Here is a 15,316-nt window from a genome sequence, read left to right as displayed (position 1 = left end):
CTAATGTGGCAAAAACACCCTGAGGTGGTTCAATAGGGTTGGAACCCTTAAGAATGATGGTGGGCCAGGCTCATACAGAGGCCGGCTCCAACTAAACTGATAAGATGTGTGCCTGCAACGCAGGAACTTCCAAGTTATAAAATCTGGCAAAGGTGGATGGCGAGGACCAGCCGGCCACTGCACATATATCGCCAATAGATACCCCACTGGACCATGCCCAGGAGGAGGCCATGCCTATGGTGGAGTGTGCTCTGATGCCTATGGGGCACTGCAGGCCCATAGAAGCGTAGGCTAGAGCGATAGCGTCCATCTGCCAACGGGATAACCTTTGCTTTGTGACCAGAAACCCTTTGGTGTGGCCACCAAAGCTTACAAAGAGCTGTTAAGACGGAGCGGAGTGCTCTATATGTGTTCTCAGGGCCCGAACCAGGCAGAGTAGTTGTAATTGTTGCTCGTCTTCCGACGTGGGAAGAGCAGAAAGCGAAATTACTTGTGATTTAAATGGAGTGATTTAAACGCATCCTTTTTGGGAACGAGGAAGTAGTGACTGTAGAAGCCTGACACGCTGTTGGGAGGAGGCACTGTCTCCACAGCCCCTTTTGCCATTAAGCTCAGACTCTAAGGTCTCGTCCATGAATCGGAGGAGCTTCGCCTGGAACACTTGGAGGACCGCTATGGAGTGGAGGGCAGAACCCGCTTGGCCAAAGGACGTGTAATTCCTGCCTGCGAGAGCTGAAGTTGTCCTGCAGGGTTTGGATGCGTGAGCCACCTTGGATTTTCATCCAATAGCAGTGGGTGGGCAAAGGTACCCAGCCACTGCTTCCTCTAGGGGGGGCAGCTTCTCGTAACCCTTTTCCTCAGCGCTGTCGATATTCGAGAGTGTGGGGGAAGTGGAAATGCGTAGGCGGGCCGAGTAGGGAGCGGCCACGACTTTGTCAGTTCTTCGTGAACCTCCGGGAAGAACGGTGCGGATCGCTGATGAGGGGCCTGTTGGCACCCCGGCAGGAACCATTCATTCAGGCGGCTGCTTGTGGTCTCCTCGGGAGAAGCCCAGTCGAGGCCGAGCTCCTCGTCAACTTTTGACAGGATGCGGATAAGCCTGGCGTCCAGTCCAGCTCTGGAGTCAGTGCGTTCTTTAGACAACAAGGGGACGGGGTCATCCAAAGAGCCCACCCAATCCTCCGTGTCCGATGCCGCGAATGACAATGAGTCATCATGAAGATCCTCCTTGGATCCTCCGAATGAGACGAGGCTGCTCGCATCACAGGCGACATCTCTCTCTTTGGAGAAAGTGAGGCACACGGGGTCTGGGCCAGCGTGAGCTCACTGACATCCAATTGCTCAACCCTCTGACTCCGCCGTTTCTTCCTCCGAGGCTCGAGAGGGAAAGGAAACGGGAGAGCGTGAGGGGCAGAGTCGAGAAGAACGCGATACGAGAGTGGAGAGATGAGAGCAGCATACTCTCACAGAGAGAGCAGATCGCCTCAGTAAGCGTGGCGTCCGCATGGGCTTTGCCCACACTCGCTGTGTCTGTCCTCAGCAAGCAGAGGGGCTCTGCATGTGCCACATATGTGGCGCGACATTTGCAACAACGTCGCTGCTCTTTTAGAAATGCTTGCCTTTTAGGTGCTCATCGGAGAGTGCAGGGAAACAAGGCAACAGCTCGCCGTGCGATGATCAGCTGGCTGAAGAGCGCACTGAATCTGTTGCAGTCCGCTGGCTCGCACGCTGTTCCGCTGCTGGGCTCTGTTTTCCTCTGCGAAGAAGGCAAAGAAGGCTTTCTGAGTATTCTGCAGAGTTCTGCGAGGTTCGAAGATCGTCGCTGAAAGAGATAAATCTGAATCATATGACGAAATGAGCTGCTTTTATAAGCAGACCGCCTATAAATAGATCGGCGGGCTGTGTACCGATTGGTTTGCGCAGTTACGCCGCTCCGCCATAGGCTCGTGCAGTTCCCACTGACTAGCCAATAGCGTGCAAGTAGTCTAGGCACTGTTGGCTGTGCAGTAGCACTGCATTATTTTATAAAGGCTTCAGTATTCGGAGAAAAGGAGTTTCCCCATCACGTCTAGCAGACGCAATATGACTGACCGTTCGAAAGGGACCTACTATTAACTAACAAGAAACTCTGATTAATGAATTAGGAAGTAATACCGTTTAGTCGAATGTGATAATTCACAATTAGCAAATCAGTAGCTACAATTTTTTTCATAACTCCCAGAGAACTACTAAGAACTACTATATACAGGTTCATAATTAAAATGAATACTGCATAATATATCATTAATTCTAAAAGTGAAAGATCAGTATTCTAAAGTGAAAAGCATAATAGCTCTCTTGTAATTACTGAAGCCATTGTACGCTTTTGAGGTTTTTGGAAGCTTTTGGACAGTAATGATTGAAGTGTTACTACATCCTTCTAAAGAAATTACTAATTCAATGGATCAGTATTCTAAAGTGAAGATCATGGTGACCCAATAGTAATGATTCAAGTGTTACCAAATCCATTAGAAGCCATTACTAACCTAACAAAAACCTCACTTGTGAGTAAAGTGTTTTTCACTTTAGAATACTGATCCAAATAATTAATAGTTCCTTTTAAAGGATGTAGTAATACGTAAATCATTACTATCCAAAAACAAAAAATCCGTACAGAAACCTCAAAAGCTTACAATGACTTGGTTAAGTTGGTTACCTTTACCTCAACTTTAGAATTTATTATACATTATTCATTATTGACATTAATTAAGAACCTGTATTGTAGTTCTTAGTAGTTCTCTGGGAGAACTTTTTATTTTTTTTATTAGCTAATGAACTACCACACCAGCGCTATTACTTACTTATTCGTTAATCAGAGTTTCTTGTTAGTTAATAGTAGTTACTAGAGTGTTAGTAAATCATTACTCATTTGTTCCTGTGTTAATTAATGACGGAACAGTATTCTAAAGTGTTACTGAAAAAGCATATAGTTTTGGACTACATTAAGGTTAAAGAATGTTTGGGGTGTGTGTATGTGTATGTGTATGTGTGTGTGTGTGTGTGTGTGGGGGGGTATCTATCCCTTTAATACCAATACTAATAATACTTGCACTATTAATAATAATTTTCTTGAGTGTGGGAATTGTGCTTTCTGTGGTATGAATTCAGTCGAGAGTTCTCGACATTGAGTTGGCACAGGTTCGGCTGCGACCTTGGATGCCAGCACACTCCACCCTCTCTGGAAAACTGCTGTGGGTTTCCATGCCTCGAGTTAGAGTGTCCATTTCTAGAATTCGAATGGACCCTACATCCCCTCTGAAACAGCCAGTTACAGAAGCTGTTTGTCTCAAACTTTGCCTGAACCAGATGTAAATGAAAGCAGTTTTAATCTGAACTATGCAGCCACAAAAACACGATTTCATCCATGTATTTACTTTTCTTAATAGATCCCTGTAACTGACCCAGAGACATTTATTTGCAAAGCTGATTTGTGGAAACAGGAATGCATTCCTTGCAGACATCAATATTTGCTTTTTGATTATCCCCTGTATGATAGCTGGAGCGAGGCGGTGTGTGAAGTTGCAGGACGTTGGGAAAAAGAAAAGCTGTCCACTGTTACAGCATTAAAATCACAGATATCACAGCTTTGGCACAGAAGGTAATGCTGTTGCTCACAAAGATGTTGGACTATGAGGACAGGATTTGAATCCAAGCTGCTTCCTTTCCCTAACCATTCCTAAACTTTCGGATCGCCTTTTAATGTTTTGTTTGAAGGCTAAACAATATTTTAAATCATGGTCATTCATTCTGTATGAATCTTCATAACCTTCTCCTTTGCCCAACCATTATTATTATTTTTTTTTAAAAAAAATTATGTTTCATTTGTTTTTAGTTTATTTCAAATGTAGTGTATTTTAGTTACATTTGAGTTTATTACGTTACAGTTTTTTCCGATTGCTAAACAACAGTGAGCACAACTGGAGCTACATGTGCAAAACTCTAACTACAGTCTGCACTACCAACAGTCACCTGAGCTAAACAGTTCACATCACCTGCAAAACTCATTCCAAGCAACACAACTCTTAACACACGGCTCAAAACAGTGCAACCAAACACTATGCACAACCCTCACTGAGATAACACCCACTGTCACTCAGAACACACTGAGAGTAAAAACACTAGCATCAAACACCAATACAGAAAATACAAACTTTTCATCTTTACAGTTTGAACAATTTCAGTGACTTCATACAAAGTAATATTTTCTTCAAAGAAAAGAGTGACATTCTTTCACATGATTTATAAAAATTTTTAGAACATAACTTCTTTAAGGTAAATGAAAATTAGCAGTTTGCTTCAATAGTCTGTAGTAATTTACGCAATTACAGTAATGAGAAAAAAAAGGTAGAAACTAAAAGTACATACTGTAATTCGAACAAATAATTGAGGGGCTAATCCTGCCTCTCTCTAGCATCAGGCCACAGGTTTTCATCAACATCAGTTCCCATCAAAACCCGTCTTCCTTGTTCCATTTCCAAAATTAGTCTTTCTGAGCTCTACCTATATATATATATATATATATATATGTGTGTATGTGTGTGTGTGTGTGTGTGTGTGTGTGTGTGTGTGTTCACTAACAAGTCTAAAACAAGACACCTGCTTAGCCTTTCAGCTGAAATTGCAATCAGCAGTGTTTGAAAGGCACAAGGCTGAAATCTATTCTGTTTTGAATGTGTGGTTCACAGTTTTGACAGCAGTGTGTTAGCATTTGAACAAAGTGCTGTAAATCCACAGTGTTGTGCAGGTTGTGGTTAAAGTCATGGGATAAGTGTGTAGAGTTTTGAAAACTGTGTTCAAGCAATGAAAAACGAACTAGAGTTTGGTCCACATGAACTGCTGCTGTGCAGACTGTAGTTAGAGTTTTGCACATGTGACTCCAGTTGTGCCCACTGTCATTTAGCAATCGAAAAAAACTGTAAGTATAAGTTTAGGTTAAATTTATTTATTTTCAGTATTTTAGGTTCCCCAAAGTTAACACGTTAGCTCATTTATGAATTTCTTTGCAAAGTCTAATGTTACTGTTAACTGTGGTATTTTCATGCTGGGTTGTTTTATGTATACCTTGAAATACCTTGTATCAAAATCTACAATATATAATTTTAATACAATATATTATAATTTAATTTATATTTTATATTATTTTAAATTATAATATAATATTATTTATATATAATTTATTATTATTATTATTTATATAAAATTATTGTATATTTGATTAAGTTTATTAAATATATTTAACTTTAATTGAATTAAAGTTAATGTAAATAGTTTCATTTAGATTTCATTTTCATTAACAATGATAACACTTCCTGTCATTTTTTAATGGCCACAGGAAAACAGAGCACCGACTGATTTGGATGCCTTTGTGTTGTCCTTGTTCCCTAAAGTTATGTCCCAGCTGTAATGGACCGGCTGGGCTCCAGAGTCCGTGTGTAAAAATAAAGAGCAGAACAGTTGCTCACAGCTGTGAGCTCTACTTTCACCCTCCACAGCTGCGCCACTTCACTTCTTCTCCTCTCTCACACCATCCTCCACCACACAACAACAACACACACACAAGCGATGCCCACCACATGAGCTGAGTTTTCATCAGCAGTTTGCTATGTTACAAGTGTGAATGTAAGTACTTTACTAGAGTTCTTTGGACATTCTTCCCCACCGTAGTGAATGCTTCCAGCAGTAATGCAGTTTAATATAGACTGGCCTAGACTGAATATTGTATACAAGTGGTGTGAGTTAGGGACAGGACCGACTCGACTCACTAAGCCTAACAATGCAGGGATGATATATTTTTGTAGGCCAAAACAAGTTAGCATTTTAGCACTTCCAGTTCCATCGTCCTGAAGTCAGTGGCTTTTTAAATGGGTTTTTGAAAAAGGGTCTGTTAACACAAGATCAAGATATTTTCAAAATACATCAGGAATACACCCTTATAATAGTGACAAACTTTTATTTTTAAAAGGCGGCTGCTAACAAGTGGCTAACTGTTAGGGACGTTAAATGTGATTATGCCAAACAGATAACCTGATCTGCTCACTAGTCAACTTTTACAGTTTCATTGTGTTTTATAATCACAAATTATTCTAGCCTATGACAGGGGCTGACCGACCAGGCATGCATCTCAAGTACTGAGCCTGACTTGGACGCCTTCACTGTGCCTGACTGCCGAGAAATGCACGGTGGATACTCTAATCCAGGGTTCGACAGCTGGGAACTCTCATGGAGAGCACAGAGGGCACTTGCATCACCCCCTAGAGGGGAATGGCACTACAAGCGACACACCGAGCCAGTCTTCCTGCACTTTACCTATTTGTACCCAACACACAGGAAGAAATCGACTCCACCCGGAGATTGTTGAATCTCGCGAAGGTATTAGGTGTCGCCCAGACCGCAGCCAACTGCTAACAAGTGGCTAACTGTCGGGGACATTAAACGTCATCACGCTGAACAGGTAAACTGATCTACTCACTAGTCTTGATCTCTCACTAACTTTTACAGCCTCATTGAAGGTTAATGGTGGTGACGAAGTCATTGACGTTGAAGCAATTGTATTTAGACTTAAGAATTCATAAATGTTATTTACATGTGTGAAAATTATCTTGATGAACAAAACGTGTGTAATTCATGGTAGCCAATGTGCACGAAGCAGAAGATGAAACAGGTAATCAAAACATTCTTAGTCTTTATGGATTAAAACAAAACACACAGGAAATCACAGGAGAAAATAATGAGTCTCAATCAGCTCCCTAGTTCGTGAATTGGTATGTTGTGTACACAAATTCGGCCACTAGTAGGGACAGTAAGGACACTCGCTCATTATTAGGACATTGATGATGACATGACAACGTCCTTGTTGCACAATGTCATTACTGGTATTTATAAATAATAGCAGAACTGATATTTTTCTGAAATATAATTAAATAACGGTCTATCACATTATCGTATTATGGGTGGTAAGTTGGCTCACGTGATTTATGTTTCGCGCTTCAGAATCGTTTAGGGACCTTAGTGAGCATTGATGCTTCCTGGTTTTCATGGTGCATTGTGAGATTTGTTTAGGAGGTGAAGGTTTCAGTGCATTGGAAGGATCTTGCGATTGAGACATCCCTTAAAATGGCTGACTCCCTGATTCTAGCCCTGACTACTGAACTAGGGAGCTGATTGACACGCACCCAATATAAAAGTTAACCACACTTACAGTCAACGAGAACCGACAAACATAACTGAAAACACAGGGCTAGGGATATATACAGTATACAAGGAGCAAACAAAGGGAAATAAATGAGACACAGGTGAAAATAATCAGTAACTATAGCTACTACCTAGGAGGATCGCCTCTCATAAACTGCAGGAAAATCAGAAAACAGAGACACTAACACGAGACAAACTAAACAGAACATATTCCGAGCCAGGGTTGAGGGTAACACATTACAAGTGTCAGATCTGCTTCTGTCTTGTGCTCTGTGGGACCTTTATGTTGAAGTTTCTTTGTGCCAAGTTTCTGTGTTCTTTCCTGCGTTCTGTTTCCTGTGGCCAGGTTGTAGTTTTGTAGTTTTTTCCATTTTCATTAGTCTGCTCCAGGTCTGTCAGTTTCCCTTGTTAAGCTTGTTTACCCCTCTGTTAAATAGCCCTTGTATTCTCAGGTTTTCTGTCGGTCGTTGCTTGATATCATGCAGGTGTCTACGGTTCCCCGTGTTTTCTTTGTTTTTCTCAGTGTTGTTTTGTTCCTGATTTATGTTATGATTGTTTATTTTCATTAAAATCTCCCTGCATTTGGATCCCTCATCTCTGCCTGCCGTCTTTGATTCCTCCATAATCAGAATACTTTTTTTAAGTATCTAGTAAAGTAACGCATTACTTTTACATTTACAACAAAATATCTGAGTAACTTTTTGTCTTTGTTGCTGGCTTTTGATAATCCAATTCAACCAAACCAATAAGCATTTTGTTATAAGCTGTAGTTATGTCGTCTGCCACTTTAAATGCTCATGCTCTTAAAAATTAGGTAGATTCTGATTGACTGTCAATCATCAGACATTCATCTGCTGAAAAAAGGTTATGGCAGGAGGGACATAACAAACGACACACCGAGCCAGTCTTCCCGCACTTTACCTGTTTGTACCCAACACACAGGAAGAATCCGGCTCCATCCGAAGCTATTAGATGTTTCCCGGCCTGAGAAAGAAGGTCCTTCCTCAGGGGAATCCGCCAGGGAGGGGCTGTCACGAGGAGCATCAGATCTGAGATCCAGGTCTGGGTGGGCCAGTAAGGTGCAACCATTAAGACTATCTCCTCATCCTCCCTGACCTTGCACAGTGTCTGTGCAAGCACGCTGACTGGGGGGAAACGCATATTTGCGTAGGCCCTGGGGCCAGGTGTGTGCCAGTGCGTCCGTGCCGAGGGATGCCTCGGTCAGGGAGTAAAAGAGCAGGCAGTGGGAAGATTCCTGGGAAGCAAACAGGTCTACCTGAGCATTCCCAAATCGACTCCAGATCAGCTAGACCACCTGAGGATGGAGTCTCCATTCTCATGGGAGAGTTGCATTCTCACAATCTCCATTCACAGGACAGGGGCTTCTTCGCCTTCCACACAGGTAAATAGGACACACGATCTTCCAACTGTGAGTGCTCAGGGCAAGGCGGGGGGTTCCACTCAAACCTAATGCCGGCGGCGGTCTGGGAAAACATGGCTGTCAACCCTGAATCCAAATCTACCTGAGCTACCACCCCAAAGGGGGAAAGGTCTGTGGGGACTGGCCCATTGGAAGAGCTCCCACTGTAACCCTCACAAATCTACTCTTTTACGCCGAAGCGCCCAAGTGGGAATCGCTGTACTTAACTATGCATTTGTGCTTAGATTGCGAAACACTGTTGAATGCTCTTCCAGCGAGAAATATCTCGTCTTTATAATGCTCTTTTGGTGATTGGAAGAATGATCACTGTCCACAGCTACTCGGCTCCGAAGCAAAAATCTAATGAGTGGATGCATGCCGCCATCTTATATACCCGTACTGGGGAGTGGCTAGACATGCAAATTCCATACTCCCATTTCACAGGCCATTTTTCTAAAACTCAGAGGTGATTGGGGCTCCTAAGTGAGACCCCTAATGTCAGTTGACATTATGTTTAACGTGACTGACAGAAAGGGAACAAAATGACAGCACACTTCCACAATGCTCTAAAACTCTATTTTAATAGTAGATGAACCACTTTTTGACCCCTTTGTCAACAGACAAAACCCCTTTGTCTATGAGAAAGTAAAAACATTTTAACTTGAAAGTCTTTAAAAACATATACTTGAGTAGGTGTGGACAACAAACAAAACAACAAATAACCACACATAGGACTTCAAAATGAACTGAATAATGAGAACAAACTGTATTCACTAACATAAATAAAAAAATAAAATAAAAAAAAAGACAACACAACATAATCTTGAATCCAAAATTAAACCAACGACAAAACGAAAGTAAAGCGACAGCCCATCATGGATGTCTGGCGCATACATTTAAACAAAACAAGAACATAAAGTCCAGGCCTGGTCCTCTCACGTCTTGCACTGTCTTCACTCCACCTTCTATCCTTCCGAAGCTCCTTTGTGAGACTCGAACAGGTGTGGCGTGCAGATGACTCTCATCAGCACTCGCGCCACCAGCCTCGCTCCATTCCTACGGCTCTCAGCCCCGCCCTGCTTGCCATATATATATATATATATATATGGCTTGTTCGAGGTGACATCAACAAATTAATTTTACAAAGAGAGGCTTTATATATATATATAGGCATCTTCATTAGAGAGGCCCGCTGCTCTGTCTGCTGATTACCAGCTGACCTTCTGCCCCATCTCTGCCCCTGTTCTCCAATAATCAGCCGACAGAGCACAAGTTATAGCCCTGCTCCGTCCATTGGGACAACCTGGCATCTTGCACCACCCGGAAGGGGGAAGTCATATGAAAGCACAAGGTAATTCTGTGATAATAGCATAAACAATTTTTTTTCTCCATTTTTTTGAAGAAAAATGTGAAGCTTTCTTATCCAAATTTGTCCCCACGATGTTAAGATCCATTCACACATAGTTAAGATTGTACTAAAATTGTAGCAGCCACTGCACCCAGTACATGGGTAGGCAAGTTGCTATTGGGCTCTTTAAATAGTGTCGCAAAGTCTGTCATCTTAGGTTACTCTAAGTAAGAGTATATATACTCTATAAAGCCTCTCTTTGTAAAATTAATTTGTTGATGTCACCCCTTCTTCTTGGTATCTTAACTTGTTCAGGTACTTCTATGTTTGGCTATCCATGTTTTTAAACTCAGTTGTGTTTTTCCCATGTAGGCCATACCACACGGTAACTTGATCATAGAAATAGCATTACAGACAAATTACTTTTAAATTATGTTTTATGAAATAACTCCATTAATTTTCTATTGGTGCCAAATGCAATGACTAAAAGAAAATGGCACTTCGTTGTAAAGTTACACTGTACAGTTACCACATGTTACCAACAGGTAAAAACAGGCTCTCCAAAAAACAGATTGTCCAAAATGATTTGGATGTTGGTCAGCCTAATTGTTGCACACTTAAGTAACTTAAGTAAGTTCCATAATTATTTCCCTATTCTCATAGAATTAGAACAAGGATTAAACCTTATATAATTATAGTTATCGTTATCGCCCTATGTGTGAATGGATCTTAACATCGTGGGGACAAATTTGGATAAGAAAGCTTCACATTTTTCTTCAAAAAGTGGAGAAAAAAATTTGTTTATGCTATTATCACAGAATTACCTTGTGCTTTCATATGACTTCCCCCTTCCAGGTGGTGCAAGATGCCAGGTTGTCCCAATGGACGGAGCAGGGCTATAACTTGTGCTCTGTCGGCTGATTATTGGAGAACAGAGGCAGAGATGGGGCAGAAGGTCAGCTGGTAATCAGCAGACAGAGCAGCGGGCCTCTCTAATGAAGATGCCTGGCATGGCTGACAAGCTAAAGCAGAAGCAGGAGGGTTGAATGAAAGAGAGTCATATGCTAATAGATGTCACTGTGATGACAGGATGAGGCCATGCTGTGCCAGGCATGTCGCCTCCATGTCAGCCACCAGAAATTCCATCTCATCTGCTTTGAATTGTTTGCTATCTTTATAAAAGAATTCTGAGCCATAAGTGACAGATCTCAGAAGTTAAAAGGATAACTAGATTTTTTCAAATAAAATGTGAGTACGTGTTTACAATGAGTGTTGTGGGTAGTTGCCAGGGTCAAGGTAAAGTCACATCTACTGGTCAGTGATTTTTCAGAAATCCAGTAAATAAATCCAGTAATTTCAACAGGAATTCATGAGATGGAGAATTTTGCATTAAGGTGAAGCATTTTCCTACGCAGATTTCTCAATGGATTTATGTTGGTTGAGCGAATTCGCTTGGATAGAAAGTGACTTCTGTGTGAGCTGTGCTTCATACTACACTATTGACAATAGACAATGAACAAAATCAAACTCTAATCTAAATTAAAATGCAAAAAAAATGTTTTAGTGTTGGACAAAGTGGTCAAAGTGGTCTTCGAGTCAAAAGGTTGAGAACCACAGCTTTAAAGAAACATTCCAGGTTCAAGCTCAAATGACAACATTGTGGCATAATAACTTGTAGTTACGTTGAGTCATTTACAGTGGAAGTTTTATTATGAGTAACCTAAGATGACAGACTTTGCGACACTATTTAAAGAGCCCAATAGCAACTTGCCTACCCATGTACTGGGTGCAGTGGCTGCCTGCTACAATTTCATTAGCGCCAACTGAACAATGCACAGCATGTTGAGAAGACCTCTCTGACCCTTGCAGTTCACTCATACAAATGAAACCTTTGCTTTTCTCTTATTTATATGTAACAAAAACCCTGTTATCTGTATTTATTTTGAAAATATTCAAAATAAAATTAAAGCCTGATTACTTCTCAGTCAGCACAAATTTCAACGTATAATCAAACAGACTTCTGAATTATAGGGTATAGTTCACCCACAAATTTAATAAACTTAATTTTGATGGTCCCTTTTGAACATTCTTTTGACTACAAGTAACTTTGAAACTACATGTCAACAAGCAGTCATTAGAGTATTAGTAGACTGTCTGCTTAATATCTGCTAACTCTTTATTGTGATGGTCCCGAACAGACATTCTACTGAAGTAAGTTTGCAACTACATGTCAACTTACGCAAACCCTAACCCTGCTGCCAGTCTACTAATACTCTACTTACACTCTAATGAGAGCTAGTAGACATGTAGGGGCAACGTTTCTAACTAATAATTAACAGAATGTGTTAAAGGGTCCATCAAAATAAAGTGAAACCGAAAAAAATAAGTTATGTGGAATTGTCAAAACATTGTTTGTGTTCACTTACTGTGTTTGGTTCCTGTTTTGCCTTGTACCTTGTTTGTCACCATAGTTATCCTCATTAGTTCCCATGACAACTAATCACCGACAACCTGTCCCTCATCAGCCCCTTGTTAACCTGTCTATTTAAACCTCTGTGCTTCAGTTGTTGTTTGTTGGTCGTTGCTCCTATGTGTGTCCCACGCCTGAGTCTTCAGCCAAGATGTCCGCCCACCTGAGTCTTCAGCTAACATGTCCGCCACTACAGAGCCTGTTCACAACATGGCCACCATGCCAGAACCTCCAGCTGTCACGGATAGTGATGGGCAGGGCAAATGAAGCCTCATGAAGCACTGAGGCTTTCCCCTGATTGTTTCGTGAATAGATTCAAAGCTTCGAGAGTGTCAAAAACAGCGCCATCTGGTGTTTAGCAAAAAATAAAGCAGCCAAAACCCTGTGAAAAAAGCTTCGTCGGACGAAGCAGCAACCACGCATTCCCTAGATAGTTTCATGTTACGTGCGCAAATAAAAGCCTAACATAAGTGTAATATAAGTGTGTGTGTTGAATTTCTCTCTGTGATAAATTCATTTGACCATTAAGCTCTGGCATTTAAAGCCAGTGTGAATATCAATATGATGTAATAGAAGAATATTGTACACCAAATTAAAATGGCAAATATTTTATAATTTGTATATTTATATTAATTGTATGACTGGGTATTTAAAAAATGTAATTGAATAAGTCTGAATGAAAACTCACTCGTAAAGTAAGATCTGGGCATTTGAGCATTCCGACACGCAAAATGAATCGCGCACATGATTAGACAGAAAATGAGGCTTCGTTTGTCATCAGTCACGTGATTTCTTCGTTAACAACACAAGCCTCGAATCGCGGCTTCATCTGGCACGCCCATTTATGCTTGACACGAGCTCCGACGCCTCGGTTCAAATGTCACATCACTAGTCACGTATGCTACGCCAGAGTCTCCAACTGCCACGGATGCCATACTAGAGACTTAGCACTCTCAAGCCTGCCGGTGCCTGAGCTGCCCATCCCAGAGTTTGTCCCCTTGTTCTCGCCGGTACTCCCTGCAATGGGCATTTTGTGTGTTTGGGCTATACACTGCTCTCCAGCCCATGAGTTCGCTCCAGAGCCCTTTTCAGCCCCAGAGCTCAGTCCTGTGTCCGTTCTAGTCCATGAACTTCCTTGTCTGACTGGATTCAACCATGGAGGTCGCTCATGAACTTTCTGTTTGCCCAGACATGACCCTGAAGGTCGTCCTCGAGTTTCCTGTCTGCCCTGATGCGACCATGGAGGTCATACCTGAGTTCCCTGTCTGCCCAGACATGACCACAAAGTCATCCCTGAACTTCCTGTTTGCCTGGACATGACCACAGAGGGCACTCTTGAACTCCCTACCAGCCCTGTTATGGGCTAGGAGGCAGATTTTGAAGTTCTGAGATGGCAATAGACTCTGTAATACACACTCAAAAATAAAAGTGCCAGGATGAACTAAAAAGGGCTTTTTGCAGCAATGCCACAGAGGAACCATTTTTTTTGTGTGAAGAATATAGTCTAAATAATTTTTTCCTCTACAAAGAGTGCAGTGGGAAGGTTCCATGGATTTTTAAAGATTCTTCATGAAACCGTACACCCTGACAGATTTAAGAACCTTTATTTTTAAGAATGAAAGTGGAGAACACTTCACACAGAAGCATGTTACCCAAAGAGTCTGCACACTTCGCTTCCCTTTACACAGGGACAGGTGGTCTGAGGGACAGTATAGCTCTGTTTAATCCAAGTGCCTGCTTCAAGGGCTGTGAACACAGGAGTGCTGATAACTGACATTATGTTCTCATTATATCCATCCAAATCAGGTGAAGGCCGTGTGATCATGCGTGTCTTTCAGGATTGGGTAGTAACTGATTACATGTAATCTGCATTACAAAATCAGATTCCAAAAATTAAGTACTTCATTGATTACATGATTACATGTTATTCTCACAATGGCAGAAAATTATTCATAATTCATTGATTCTCCTTACTACTACTTTTGTTATATTTTCAAATTTCCTTAAAAAAAAAAAAAAATCCTACTGCTTATACATTCAGAAGGTCATCCAGGTTTGTGGAACTGCACACACAGACCAGCCACTACTGAAAACTGAGACCCACACAGCATTTGATCACTGGATTTACAGAAATCATTTCACTCTTAACAAGTGTTTTCTCAAAATTGCAACACTGCATATTTAATCAACTCCTGACAGGCACATTTATTTTGAATTATCACTTAGTGAGTCATTTAACCACAAATTAGTCTTTTGCCTTTCAAACACATTAAAATGAACAAATTTATGTTATTTCATATTTACATAATGCAGGAACTCTCCAACTTTTTTTTTGTCAACAGAACCTCTTTGACACAATATTTACTTGAAGTACGTACCCACTGCGATTTTAAGTTACCGGTTAATGGTCCCATGACATGCAGGTAAACAAATAAAATATTTCATGTTTGTTTTTATTTTTAAATAATTCATTTAAACTTTAATGATTTAAATACTTAATAGCGTTACATTAAACTCACAAACCCCCATCACGAACCCCAGTCCCTGACACAATGCAATATTTAATGTATTTCATGTTGTTGATTACTGAGAATACAAGATATTTTCTTTCTCTTTGTTGTTTTATATCAGTATAGTACAAGATTATCCTATTCAAATCAATGTGATAAACGAGTTAGGTCAAAAGTAATCTAAAAGTAATCAGATTATATCACCTTAAATGTGTAATGTATTACTAACTTTGTCATGTAATTTGGCAGCACAAATTGTAGAGAATAAATCTGCAGAGAGCTAAGTAACTATAACATAATTCCCAGTTTTATGATGTGTGGCTTATGTTTATAGATTA

The sequence above is a fragment of the Rutilus rutilus genome, assembly GCF_951802725.1.
Source record: "Rutilus rutilus genome assembly, chromosome: 7".
Classification (NCBI taxonomy): domain Eukaryota; kingdom Metazoa; phylum Chordata; class Actinopteri; order Cypriniformes; family Leuciscidae; genus Rutilus; species Rutilus rutilus.
This window is presented reverse-complemented; position numbering follows the sequence as displayed.